The sequence below is a fragment of the Lagenorhynchus albirostris genome, chromosome 18 (assembly GCF_949774975.1).
Source record: "Lagenorhynchus albirostris chromosome 18, mLagAlb1.1, whole genome shotgun sequence".
In the NCBI taxonomy this organism is placed as follows: Eukaryota; Metazoa; Chordata; class Mammalia; order Artiodactyla; family Delphinidae; genus Lagenorhynchus; species Lagenorhynchus albirostris.
The window spans coordinates 13892675-13905566 of record NC_083112.1 but is presented as its reverse complement, the minus strand read 5'-3'; the positions used below and the strand labels follow the sequence as shown (position 1 = coordinate 13905566).

Sequence of the window (12892 nt, the reverse complement as noted above, 5' to 3'; positions counted from 1 at the left end):
GGCACGAACCCGTGTCCCCTGCATCGGCAGGGGACTCTCAACCGCTGCACCACCAGGGAAGCCCTTACATTTGTTTTAAACGTGTATGAAAATCATGTGACTTAGGCCATTAAAACAGGACACACACTTTGGAGACTTTGTATTTTTCTCCAGTATTGGCGATGAATTGATCTAGCCATCATTCCCTGTCTGATTCTACCCGTGACCAGCAGTTTACCTCGTGAGACAGCTGCCAGAGTCTGAGGGATAGCAGTTAGCTGACTAATGAAGAAACCTGGGAGACAATCTGTGAGCTTTTAAAAAAAATCCCCAAAACTTATTTTGAAATATTTATAGGCTTGTGGGAAATTGCAGAAATAGTAAATGGAGTGTATATTTTCCCTATTGTGAGCTTATCAACAAAGATAAATTAATTGAGTATATTCATGTGATAAGGCAAATAGTCCTTGACTTGAGACATTTTAGTCATCTGTGTGTGGTTTTAAGGACTCCAGAGATCCAAGTCTAAAAGGTCATGCAACTCACATCAATGTTCCCTAAAACACAAGGTCATTCAAGAGACGACTATCACGTTTCAGAGCATTTAACTGAATTACCAAACACAAAAATGAAACAAAACCCTACAATTATGGCTCACAACCACAGGAAACCCATTCTGTGCACTGCTCGAGTAACGATTCTTTATTTTCCTTCCCCCAAATAAACTATCTTTATTGAAACTGGAAAGTTGTGTTTTCTTTGTTTCTTCATATGCGAGCATGATAAAAAGCACAGAGCTCCCTGAACTCTTGAATAATACAAAACCAGCCTTGGAGATTTTGCTGCATATTTTGGTTCACGGGGTGATAAATCTGCCTACAGCTTACTTTCACCTTCTCATCCCTTCAGCCTGGACAGTGCTAGGGCCTGTGAGTGGATGTACACAGATGAAGGGATTATCTTATTCACCTCAGCCAAGGTGGACCTCAAATACAAGCCAATAAATTCCTTACATTTCTCACGCTGAGTAGGGGGCAAAGGTGAAGACGAAACCCTGAAAATGCTTATTGTGACCAGACGACCACACCAAGCACATCTGTGTGTCTTTTAAAAGGCTTCTGTGATTACTGCAGAGGCCTGATCATCTGCATCTAGTGAGTGATCTAAGCCTCTTCACATTCCTGGCAAACCACATCACTGTACAGATTAGATTTGAGTTATGGAAGATATCTGTGAAATGCCATGAGGGAGACCCCTCCCGTATTCCCGTCTCTCTACTCCTCCCCGATACATACTAGAGGTGGAACAGACTAAAATCACGTGAGTGAATACAACCATGGATCACCAAATGGGCTACGCAGAGACCAAATTTTGTTCTGCAAGTGTGTGTTCAGACTCACTCCGTCAACTGTAGATCAAGTGTTTTGATGTTATAGCATAATGTGCAGTTCATATAAGAAAAAAAAGAGTTCTATGTATTCAATAGTACTCTGAAAATTTTTTATCCAAGTTGTCATTAAGAGTGAAGAGTAATGATAATAGTTACCACGTGTAGAACATTTATTATGTGTCTGACATATGTGCTTTATGCGTGTGTGTGTGTGAGAGAGAGAGAGAGAGAACGAGAGAGAGGAAGGGAGAGAGAGACAGAGGTGGGAGGTCACAGCACATGTAACAATGCAATAAATAATAAGATTTATGTGAATGATGCAAACAATATATCGTATCGCCATTGTATAGTGTGTGGTTACCTCCAGCAGAAAGAAAGAGGAGGAATGGAAAAAGGGTTTTAATCCTAAACCTCTCAATTTCACCACTGCAGCTAATAGAACGCATTAGGAAAGATATTTTTCGCCTTAAGATTGATTTTTTTTTGCCTATCTGTAGATTTAAGTTATTTATGTACTTTCTCTCCCTCTCTGTGCTCTATTCATGATCACTGGAAAATTAGTCTATTAATCAATTGCAGTCACTGCAATTAAAGTATAAAGTGACTCTGATGAAATTAAAACACATTTTAATAGGTTTTATTCACTCTCATTAACTGCCTAGTTTCTTACATCATGAATAAAAAGAAATGGTGGCATTAGCACCTCTGTATCTTTTCAGTGCGGTTGAATGAGAACTGAAAAGAATCATCATTATTGTTATTTCAATTTCTCAATACCTTGTCATAAGTCTCTAAAACTTAAATATTATTTATAATTATTACCATTTGTACAGAATCTTATGTAATGTGAACGACTTAAAAATCCTTCAGGCAGTGAGTTGAGTTATAGATAATTGCTCAAGATAATTGGCAAGAGCTTCCTTGACCATTTTAATGTGGAAGTAATAAACTAGTGAAAGGAAGAGAAAGATAAATGGATGAAACTGTCAACAGTTAAAGGATATCTATGCGAAATTCAGAAGAATTGCTTGTTCTTGCAAATTATTATTATTTATGAATAAGATTTTAACTCACCTCTTTGGTAAGATGCTTATTTGTTTTTATCTAGAAGCTTGGTTTCTCTTAAAAGTTAAGTAAACTGTAGACCTTTGTCTATTAGTTTTGTAAATATCCATATTACAACTTCAAGTAGATCAGAAAGAAAAAAAACTATTTAATTGTGTAATCAGATCTTAAATACACACCGTGCCTTGTAAGTTCACAATCTTAATAGAGAAAACAGTCAGTGGCTGGTATTACTACCTGGAATGAGAAAATATCAAATAAAGTCATGTAGCCCACACCCACAAAACACCATAAAACAGTCATTCGTCACCACTCCACCAACCACAGGTGACACGGCAGAATGCACGTTTATTCCCCCAGCGGAGAAAAGATAAGTTATATACAAACAGTGTGAGGGAAGCACAAGGGAGGTTTTTAAATTGGCCACGTGATAGAGTGTGAAATTCTCAAGGGAAGCCAAACTCTACTCTCTGTATCCTTTGTGGTGTTAACACTTTTAAAGAAAGGGCACAGATCAAGGCATTGCCTACAGAAGAGTCTGTTTTAGTTCATTAAACATTAGTATGCTTTTCAAGGTTGGGAATACTTTCAATACAAACAACACAGATAGGATCATGTCTATTTCTTGCAAACATAGTTGATGAGGAGCTTGGCAAGCCGTACAACACACACACCTGCAATGAAGACAAAGGGAAAATCATTTAAGTTTTTCCCCACAGGGAAAAAGTGAACTTTTTTCCTTTGCTGAGTCTGTGGTGTCTAGATTGATGTTTACAATTACTTTGTGTCTCATGAGATGAAAGGAAGAGGTGCCAGTAGTAATTGCTATCTGGAGCCAAATCTTATTTACTCACGTGTACCTGGAACATTGGTCAAGTAGGCTTTGCAGCTCTAAGATGTTTGCTTAGAATTGAAAAAAAAAAACAAAAAACTTCTATGCCATCTTTTGGTTCAGGGCTGAAAATAATACAAAGGAACCTCCCTAAATGATTTCCAATTCAGATCTCTCTTCTGAGTTTTGGACCTTGATAACTGGCTGCCTACACAACGCCATGCCGTCGGCACCTCAAGGTAAACTCAAACAGAGGCAGCAGAGTCACCACCACTGCCCACCCCCTGGTTTCTCTCTCTGTCACTGCCACTACCTTAGATGCAGCCAGCGTCACCTGACATTGAACTCTCCCAACAGCAACTTAGCTAGGCTCTTAACCAGAGGCCATCCCCCAAAGCAAATCTCATCATGGCAATCCCTTTGCTGAAAGCCTTTCAAAGTTTCAACGCTCTTAGGGCTGCTAACAGACTTTTTAACATTGGTTAAAAACACTGGTTTGTAAAACACTAATCATTTGGTCTCAGTTTGCCTTTTAAATCTCATTTTGGCCTCTCTTCTACCCCCAAATCCAGTGTCTTGAATGTCTTAAATGTGGCACTCCCAGTCTTTGCTATACCACTGCCATTGCTTTGAACACTCTTCCCTCCTCACAGGATAACTCCGGTTTCAGATTTTTTTTATTTTTATTTTTTAGACGCACCACGCGGCTTGCGGGATCTTAGTTCCCTGACCAGGGATGGAACCCAGACTCCCTGCAATGGAAGCACGGAGTCCTAAACCACTGGACACCAGGGAATTCGGGTTTCAGGAGAAGTCACTTGTGCTGGGGAGCACCCTGTCTTCCCTCGTCAACCCCGCCCCCTCCCCAGTCACCCCAGGCTTGTATCCCTCACTGTCTCTGAGCTCTCTAAGGGGAGGAATTAAGCCTCCTTTACTCACTGATGCTTTCCTAACACTTAGTGTAATCAATGTCTGGCCGTAGGTGCTCAATTAACGTTTGCGGAGGTAATGAACACCGTGTAAAATAGGATCAGTGATTTGCCAGAGCAAATGAATAAATACGTCTTTGTGGTGGCTGAGTTAGAAGGCAACCGTCCTTAGCATCAGGCAGTGGGAGTACAAAGCCTCAGGAGGATGAAGTGCTCGTCTTTGCAGTAAAATGACTGCTGAGGGCTGACCTTTGAATCTGGAGCAGGTCCACAGGGGCAAGGGAAGCCCACCACAATGAACTCCAAGAGAAGGGTTTTTTTTTTTACTTTCACTTTTTAAATACTTTGCCTCCAGGCATTTCCAAGTTGGATGTGCATTAGAATCCGCCAAGGAGATTTAAAGATACAGATGCTTGTTCTCACCTCCAATTTATCGAATAATAATTTCCAATGGGCTCCCCCAGGCACCAGTGTTTTTTCTTTTTCTTTCTTTCTTTCTTTCCTTCCTTCCTTCCTTTCTTTCTTTCTCTCTCTCTTTCTTCCTTTCTTTTTCTTTCTTTCTTCCTTTCTTCCTTCCTTCCTTTCTTTCTTCCTTTCTTTTCCTTTCTTTCTTCCTTTCTTCCTTCCTTTCTTTCTTCCTTTCTTCCTTCCTTCCTTCCTTCCCTCCTTTCTTCCTTTCTTTCTTTTTCTAAGCTGACTATATTTTTTAGAGTAGTTTTCAGTTCAGAATTGTTTTCAGAGCAAAACTGAGCAGAAGGTACAGAGATCTACCATATACTCCCAGCCCCACCCATGTATCTCACCAGTGCTTTTGAAAACCTCTACAGGTCTCAGCAACCTTCAGGTTGTTTTAGCTCATGTCAGTGTCCTTAGCAAATAATAAGTAATGGTTAGATACCACACTAATTGTTTTGATTTCAGTATCTTACTTCATCCTTACAGCCACCCTATGAGGTACGTACTATATTAGTCTTCTTTTCACAGATAAGGAAACTAAGGATTAGGGAGATTAAGAGATTTGCCCAAAGTCACACATCAGGGAAATGGTGGGTTAGGATCCATGCCTAGATAGAGTGTGTACCCTTAACGAAGCTAACTAACCTTAACTAAGGCAACCATAATACAAAAGGTTGTCACAAGATTTTAATGAACATAATTTCTACCCTGAATTCAATGTATGTAGGTTTATCATACAGAAATGCTAACATGAGTGTACAATGATACATACACAAGTATGCTGTACTTCATTTGTACTAAGGCACAACTGAAAACAAGCCCAAAATCCCTCAGAAGGGGACTGGCTGAATTACAGTTCATTCAGAAAATGAAAGACCAGGCTATGAAGTTGATTTTTTTTCTTTCCTTTTTTTAAGGCAGAAAATCTAGTGAAGACATTGACATCTGGTTAAAGACAGTTTTGTGATTTCACACCCTCTACTTGGCTTCCTCAGCAGCAATGATAGATTAAAAATTAAAGATAGCATGCCATTTCTTCTTGGTAGCTTTGAAGACTTTCCCTTTATCATTATTATGCTTGATAAGGAAAGGGAGAGCTATGCTCAAAACAAGATAAGCATCTCTGTGAACTAAAAACGTAACAGAACAACAGGACAGCACAGTGGTGAGCGGAGCGCAAAGCGAATGGTTCTGCTGGCCCCTTAAGTCTGCACAAAGGCTGCGAATCAACACTGGAGCCATAGAAACCAAAGGAAAACGGAACTCAAGAGCGAGGGCAAAATAAACATATTTTCAGCCATTGAAGACGAAGAGGTTTTCTCACCTATAGATGCACACTGAGAAAGTGCTAAAAGCACAGAAGAAAAGTAAAATCAAATGGAGGAACTGCATGCAAGACACTTTGCTGAGCAATCAATAAAATATGCTGGTAAATCCAACTATTGACTGCAGGCATAAACAATCATCGCAACTGATATTCTCAACTTAACGCTGAAACTGAAACTTGAGACAACAGAGAGGAAGTTATAAACAGATGAATTCAGTGGGTGTCTAGACTATTCCATGTCCTTGTCTTTTTCAAGAGAGTAAACTTTATTAGGCAGATAGTAAAGTATCTTCATGAAAATTATGAGTTGCCACCAAAAGGACGGAAACCAGTAGAAAATAAAGATCACAAAGGATATGGAAAACTTTCTTGGCATAACAAGAAGCTGTGAAGGAGGGAAAAAAGTAAAGGAAAAATGCATATGCAGAAACCCCAAATTAAAAGCCCAAGTATATTGCCATAACTAGAATAAGGCAAACGGCTTAACTTTCCTTATTTAAAACAGATGGGCTGGATTAAAAAACAAACAGACGTAAAAAAGTAGCTGTAAACAAAATTTGAGGAAAATATGAAAACTATAAGGATGTAAGAAGGCTATGTTAAGCCAACAGGAAAAAAGCAAGGCAGCGTAGTGACATTAACAAAAGTCCAAATACAATTTAAAGCAAATTCATTAATACAGAGGAATTCCACATAATACAAAACAACGGCCAACCAAGATTATCTGACATGCTTGAATTTGTATTGAAATATATAAAGCAAAAATTGACGATTATAGGAAAATATTGATTAATCTACGATTATAGTGGGTTTTTTAAAATCTTACAATGCTCAGAAAATGATAGATGAGGCAAAATAATTTAGTAGGAATATTAAAAAATATCGCAACATCGCATTAAAAAATATCACAACCTTTGTCTACAGCATGTATGTATCCCTGACCCCCAAAACAAAAGATTGGTATCCAAAATAAATGAAAACTTTTATAAATCTACAACAAAAATTTTAACAGCAAGTGGAAAAATTGAAAAATTATATAAACATTCAAATCTCAGGAGAGAAAACTTTCACTGTTATATGTAAATAATCTTAAAATGAGATATTATTTAATATTCATAAGATTAGCAAAACCCAAACAGTTCAACAATGTGTGGAAACAGACATTCTCAGATGCTGCGGGTAGAAAGGCAATTGATTCAATCACTTTGGAGAGATTTGGCAATATCTGGTAGAATTGAACTTGCACGTCCAGCATGACCCATCAATTCTATCTTTAGGTATACGCCCTAGAAAAGTTCCCTACATGTATATTCAGGAATATTTACAAATATGTTTAGTGCAACTCTATATATACATACAAAACCCAATGTCAGTAGGGCAGTAGGGGAATGGATAATAACACTCATCTAAATTCATCAAAATAACCAGATCTTGAAAACACGATGCTGATTTAAAAAAAAAAAAAAGCAAGTTGAAATAGATACTTATCCGGTTTGCGATCACTGCTACTTTGGAGGACCATGGTAGTTGAATGGTACTAGAAGGAAACTTATGTTTTATGTCTAGTGTTTGATTCCTTTAAAGGACCTGAGGCAACTAAGAAAAATGGAACACTGGTTGATTTTAGATAGAGCACACATTACGCTGTATAATTTTTGTACATTTCTGTAAAGAAAAAAAATTTTTACATGATAGTTACAGAATGGTATGTATAAAATAATCCATGTTGTTCATACACATATTATTGATGCACAGAAAAATAAGAAAGAATATATATCAAGTTGCTAACTGGTTACTCCTTAGAGATGGGATTATGAGGAAATTTTACCTCCCTTGCTGCACATTTCTTCCACACACTAATTTGCTATATACTTTACATTTTTTCCCCAAGTAGCATCTATTACGTTTGTAAATAGGAAGAAAAAAAATTAGATTAACTTCCTTCTATAAATAACATCTTGTAAAAAATTAGTTTTAAATAATTTTGACTGGGCCTTTCCCTACTTTTCTTTCAAAAAATATGTAAACACACATTCTTAAGAAAGACCTAATATTTAGTCTCTAAAAAGCACTTTCAAAATTCTTGTTGGAAAAAAAAAGGTCAAATATATGTTTGAGTATATATCAGTTTAAAGGCATGTTTTGACATTGCTTTTCCTTGCCAACTATTATTTTCTCAGAAAGAATAAAGAAAAGTCAGGACATGTCTAAAATGCTTATAACTTAAGGACTGAATCTTCCCAAGATTTCAGCTGAGAATACGTGGTGAGCCTTTCTCCAAAAAAGATACTGTAATCAGAGATTCTGTCAATCTAGTTTCACTCCAAAACTCTGATTTTGTCTTTTTCAGGGTCGATACAAGTTTAAAATAAAATTTAAATGTTAAGGTCATCAGAGTTTTCCACCATCCAGTAGCATTTGAAGAAGGCTTCCTGAATATTCTTTATTCAACAAATATTTCTGAGAACCCATCTCTAGGAGAGTGTTTTTAAAACTCTTTTTTATTTCTATCCTATATGATATCACATCATATAAACAAGGGAGAGGAAGGAAAACTGGTTATAACTCTCTAACTGATTTCTCAACTCAATGGATTCAATTTACAATTTCCTAAACAGTATTCTTTGTAGCGTCTAAAACTGAATGTAATGATAAGTACTAAGCAAATAAGAGATATCTTGCATATGTGAAAAAGATATTTACTATCTCATGAGTGGGATAGAAAAAGATCTGAAAACAACTTAAAAGCTCATCAATATGGACTTTTTAAAATACGTTACAGCCACCCTGTGGAATACTATGTAGCCATTAAAAAGAATCAGTAGGTTTATGACACAAAAAGCTTTTTGTGTCATACACTGTTATGTGAAATAACTATAACATAAAATACTATGCAGAAAAAGATCAAGTAGAATAACAAACATTAATTGAGTATTTTCAGTATGCCTGAATTGTTCTAAGTGCTCATAACCTTTTGAGGTAGGTATTATTATCATCTCCACTATACAGATAAGGAAACTGAAGTCCAGGAGTTCCAGATCAATAGCCAGTAAGTGGAAAGGAAGTCAGACTGCCTCCCTCTAGAATATGTGCTCGTTGCCTCTTCACTATAACAATAATTACTTCTAATCAAAGTAAAAGAAAATGTGTGCATGTAATTGTGTGTACAGAAAAGCCACACATTGTACTTAAGTGACCTCAAGGGAGAGGTGTGGGTCTGAAGAGGGAGATAAGACAAGACTACTGCCATTTAGTTTATGTACTTCTCTATGGTGCTCATGTAATAATTTTGTAATGAAAGTATTAATACTAAGAAAGAATTAATCTGTATAACACACCTCCATTAAACATAACCTCAAAACAGTAGATTTAAGAAAAACATTTATTACACAGTGGAAAGTCTCTTCTCTCTTGTTAAAATCTTTAAAACATTTTTTTTACCCTTAACAGATTCTGGCATCTTTACCAGCTTGCTGCAGTATTTCTCAGTGGTGTGGATGAGTATCCTCTCTAGGGAACTGAGAAGTTATTGCACTTTCCAAAAAATCATTATCTAAGACTCTGCAAGGTCCTGCAAGGTTTGTGCCTTTCGATTTTCACATCTAACCTCCTCCCAGTTGACAGCCGTCAAGCAAGTCCCGCAGCTCATACTTCACGTGGCACTTTTCACGCCGTATTCACATGACTCATTCACTCACTCAGCTCCCTCATTAGACAGAGACCTCCCCAAAGGCGGAAATCAAGTACTACTGTTCATCCATAAACTCCAATGAGAAGGGTGGAGCCTGACATACGAGGTCATAAAATAGTGTGCGGAGACATAAGCTAAGACTGATACTGCTTCCAGTCTCTAATACAAAGTAATCATCACTATGGCTCTAAAGCTCATCATCAGTTACTACTAAAGCTGGTGCAAGAGTAATATTATGATGTAATAGCTACTTTTACTGAGTGTCTGCCTCTGCAGGTCACATCAGAATCTCTAGAATCTTTGTTATATTACCTATCGTGCTCCCAACACAGACTTATAACGTCATTATTTTTATCTGCTGTCTACAAAAATGAAATTGAAACTTAGATTAAATAATTATCTCAAGGTCACACAGCTCATATATAGTGGAAGCAGGATTCAAATGTAAGTTTCTAAGACTGCAAAATCTGTGCTTTTTTTATTATGTAGTACTTTCTCTGAAAATGATTAAAAAATGGAAAAGTGAGCATTTTTAAAATATTTTTCTTTAAAGAAGTGTAATGAGAGTCTGTAAAGACAGAGACACAATATTCCATGTAAGAGAAAAATTAGAATATGTTATAGATCAGTATTCCTCAGTTGTGAAGGTAAATTTCTTCATTAAAAAAACAAGAGCAGGGCTTCCCTGGTGGCGCAGTGGTTGAGGGTCCGCCTGCCAATGCAGGGGACACGGGTTCGTGCCCTGGTCCGGGAGGATCCCACGTGCCGCGGAGCGGCTGGGCCCGTGAGCCATGGCTGCTGAGCCTGCGCGAGAGGCCGCAGGGGTGAGAGGCCCGCGTGCCATAAAAAAACAAACAAACAAACAAACAAACAAACAAAAAAAACCAGAGCACACCATGATTACAGGAACAGGGAAAGAAAATTAAGATACCACCTTATTCTTAAATTCTCCATTCATTTAAAATTGTTACTGCTCCCCAAATCACCCATCAGAAGGCATGCATGTATATTTTTATTCCTGCAGACTAAAGTGAATTTCATAAAATTTCAGAATCTGCAGAGGCTTTGACATCGGCGTGATTTATGTGGGAATCCCAGCAGCTGAACGAAGAAAGATTACGGCCAACATGGTGTCAAACACAACCTGTGTGAGGTCTCAGGAATAAAAGCATGTGGTTGACACTCAAAAAATAAATAACCTTGACCACAGACTGTTCAATAACCGACACTTGAAACATGCCTGCAGGCGGCAAAGGAAGGGACTCCAGAATGAATAGCCAAAGCTGCTCCACTTCAAGCTGAGCGGATGTGCTCCTTTGTAAGAATCCTCCTTCCCTGTTCTTCCTTGTGAGTATTACTCAGTAGCAGTGGCCGACTCTGCTCCACTGCTTCTTAGCTAGAACCTGAAAAGTGGTCCCAGGAGTCTTCCATCCTCTTGCAGTGTGATGGGGAAAAAACACAGGAAACTGTCCTACAAGCCATGAGTGCAAGTCCCCTTTCAGTCACTTCTGAAATGCCTGACATTGGGGAAGTCAACCTCTTTGGTTCTTGGATTTTTTTTTTTTTAATTTTTATTGGTGCATGGTTGCTTCACCATGTTGTGTTAGCCTCCGCTGCACAACAAAATGAATCAGCCATACACATACAGATATCCCCACCCTTTGGGACTTCCCTCCTATTCATGCACCCCGATGTTCATAGCAGCACTATTTACAATAGTCAGGACACGGAAGCAACCTAAGTGTCCATTGACAGAGGAATGGTTCTTGGATTCCTGGTCTGCAAATGGACGAAACCCAGTTCAGCTGTGCCAAGTCAGATCACGAAGCTTTCGGGTCTGTGCACCTTCTTCCTGGTCTTCTCGGATTGGTGGTTTTCTCGTGGATAATGATACTAGCTTGCAGCTATTTCTCTCATTCAACATTTTATCTATGCTGTCTTTATTTTTTATTGAAAAGAAAAGTTGCTTCCTCTCAAGGAAAAATAAGAGTTAAAAAACCATTCTTTCTCATAAATGGTTTGCGCACTGAAGAGAAACCATAAACCCGGATGATAGAAGTGTAGGCATTATGATTTTCGTGTGACTTCTCATATTCAGATAAAATGTACTCAGTAATATACATGGGTCCTAAGAAAACATCGTGTTTCATCCTTTAGATTTGTGTTTTGTTTTCATTTATAGAGGATGAAATCTGTCTAATATTTTTAAAAAGTGAAATTAAAAACAATAGAGCCATATAACCTCCTGGGATAAAAGGAGCAGCCCTGAATTAGGGCTGAGTTGTGTGAACTAAGTGGTTAAAAGGTAGCTCAGGGACTTCCCCGGTGGCCCAGTGGTTAAGAATCTGCCTGCCAATGCAGGGGACACGGGTTCGAGCCCTGGTCTGGGAAGATCCCACATGCCGCGGAGCAACTAAGCCCATGCGCCACAACTACTGAGCCTGTGCTCTAGAGTCCGCGAGCCACAATTGCTGAGCCCACGTGCCACAACTACTGAAGCCCGTGTACCTAGAGCCCGTGCTCCGCAACAAGAGAAGCCACCGCAATGAGAAGCCAGCGCACCGCAACAAAGAGTAGCCGCCGCTCGCCGCAACTAGAGAAAAGCCTAGTCTTTATCCTTTTGAATCCTTTGAATGTCTTTATCCTTTTCCCTCTATAATACCACTCTCTCCTGGTTCTTCTCTCATTTCTCTTCCTTCTCCCCTGTTCTTTAATTGTGAGTGTTTTATTTATTTATCTCTTTTCTTTTTCCTTCTTTTTTTTTAACATCTTTATTGAAGTATAATTGCTTTACAATAGTGTGTTACTTTCTGCTTTATAACACAGTGAATCAGCTATACATATAAATATATCCCCTTATCTCCTCCCTCTTGCATCTCCCTCCCACCCTCCCTATCCCACCCCTCTATTTTTTTCTTTTATTTAAAAAAATATTTTGGCTGTGCTACGTGGCATGTGGGATCTTAGTTCCCTGACCAGGGATAGAACCTGCGCCCCCTGCATTGGAAGCACAGAGTCTTAACCACTGGACCACCAGGGAAGTCCCCATGGGTGTTTTCTTCTAAAAGACAAAATAAGGTGGCCATAAGTTGCTTAGCACATTACCTGCACATAGTAAGTGCCCAGTTGGGGTAAGCTGTTATTATTATTATTATTATTATTATTATTATTATTTTGCGGTACGCGGGTCTCTCATCGTTGTGACCTCTCCCGTTGCGGAGCA

General features: G+C 38.5%; 1 protein-coding gene across 1 annotated transcript in view; it reads right to left on the bottom strand.

Moving 5' to 3' along the window:
* FREM2 (FRAS1 related extracellular matrix 2) overlaps nucleotides 1-12892 on the bottom strand; it is a 157301-nt gene that overhangs the window by 42060 nt on the left and 102349 nt on the right. The gene's annotated exons all lie outside the window — the stretch shown is intronic.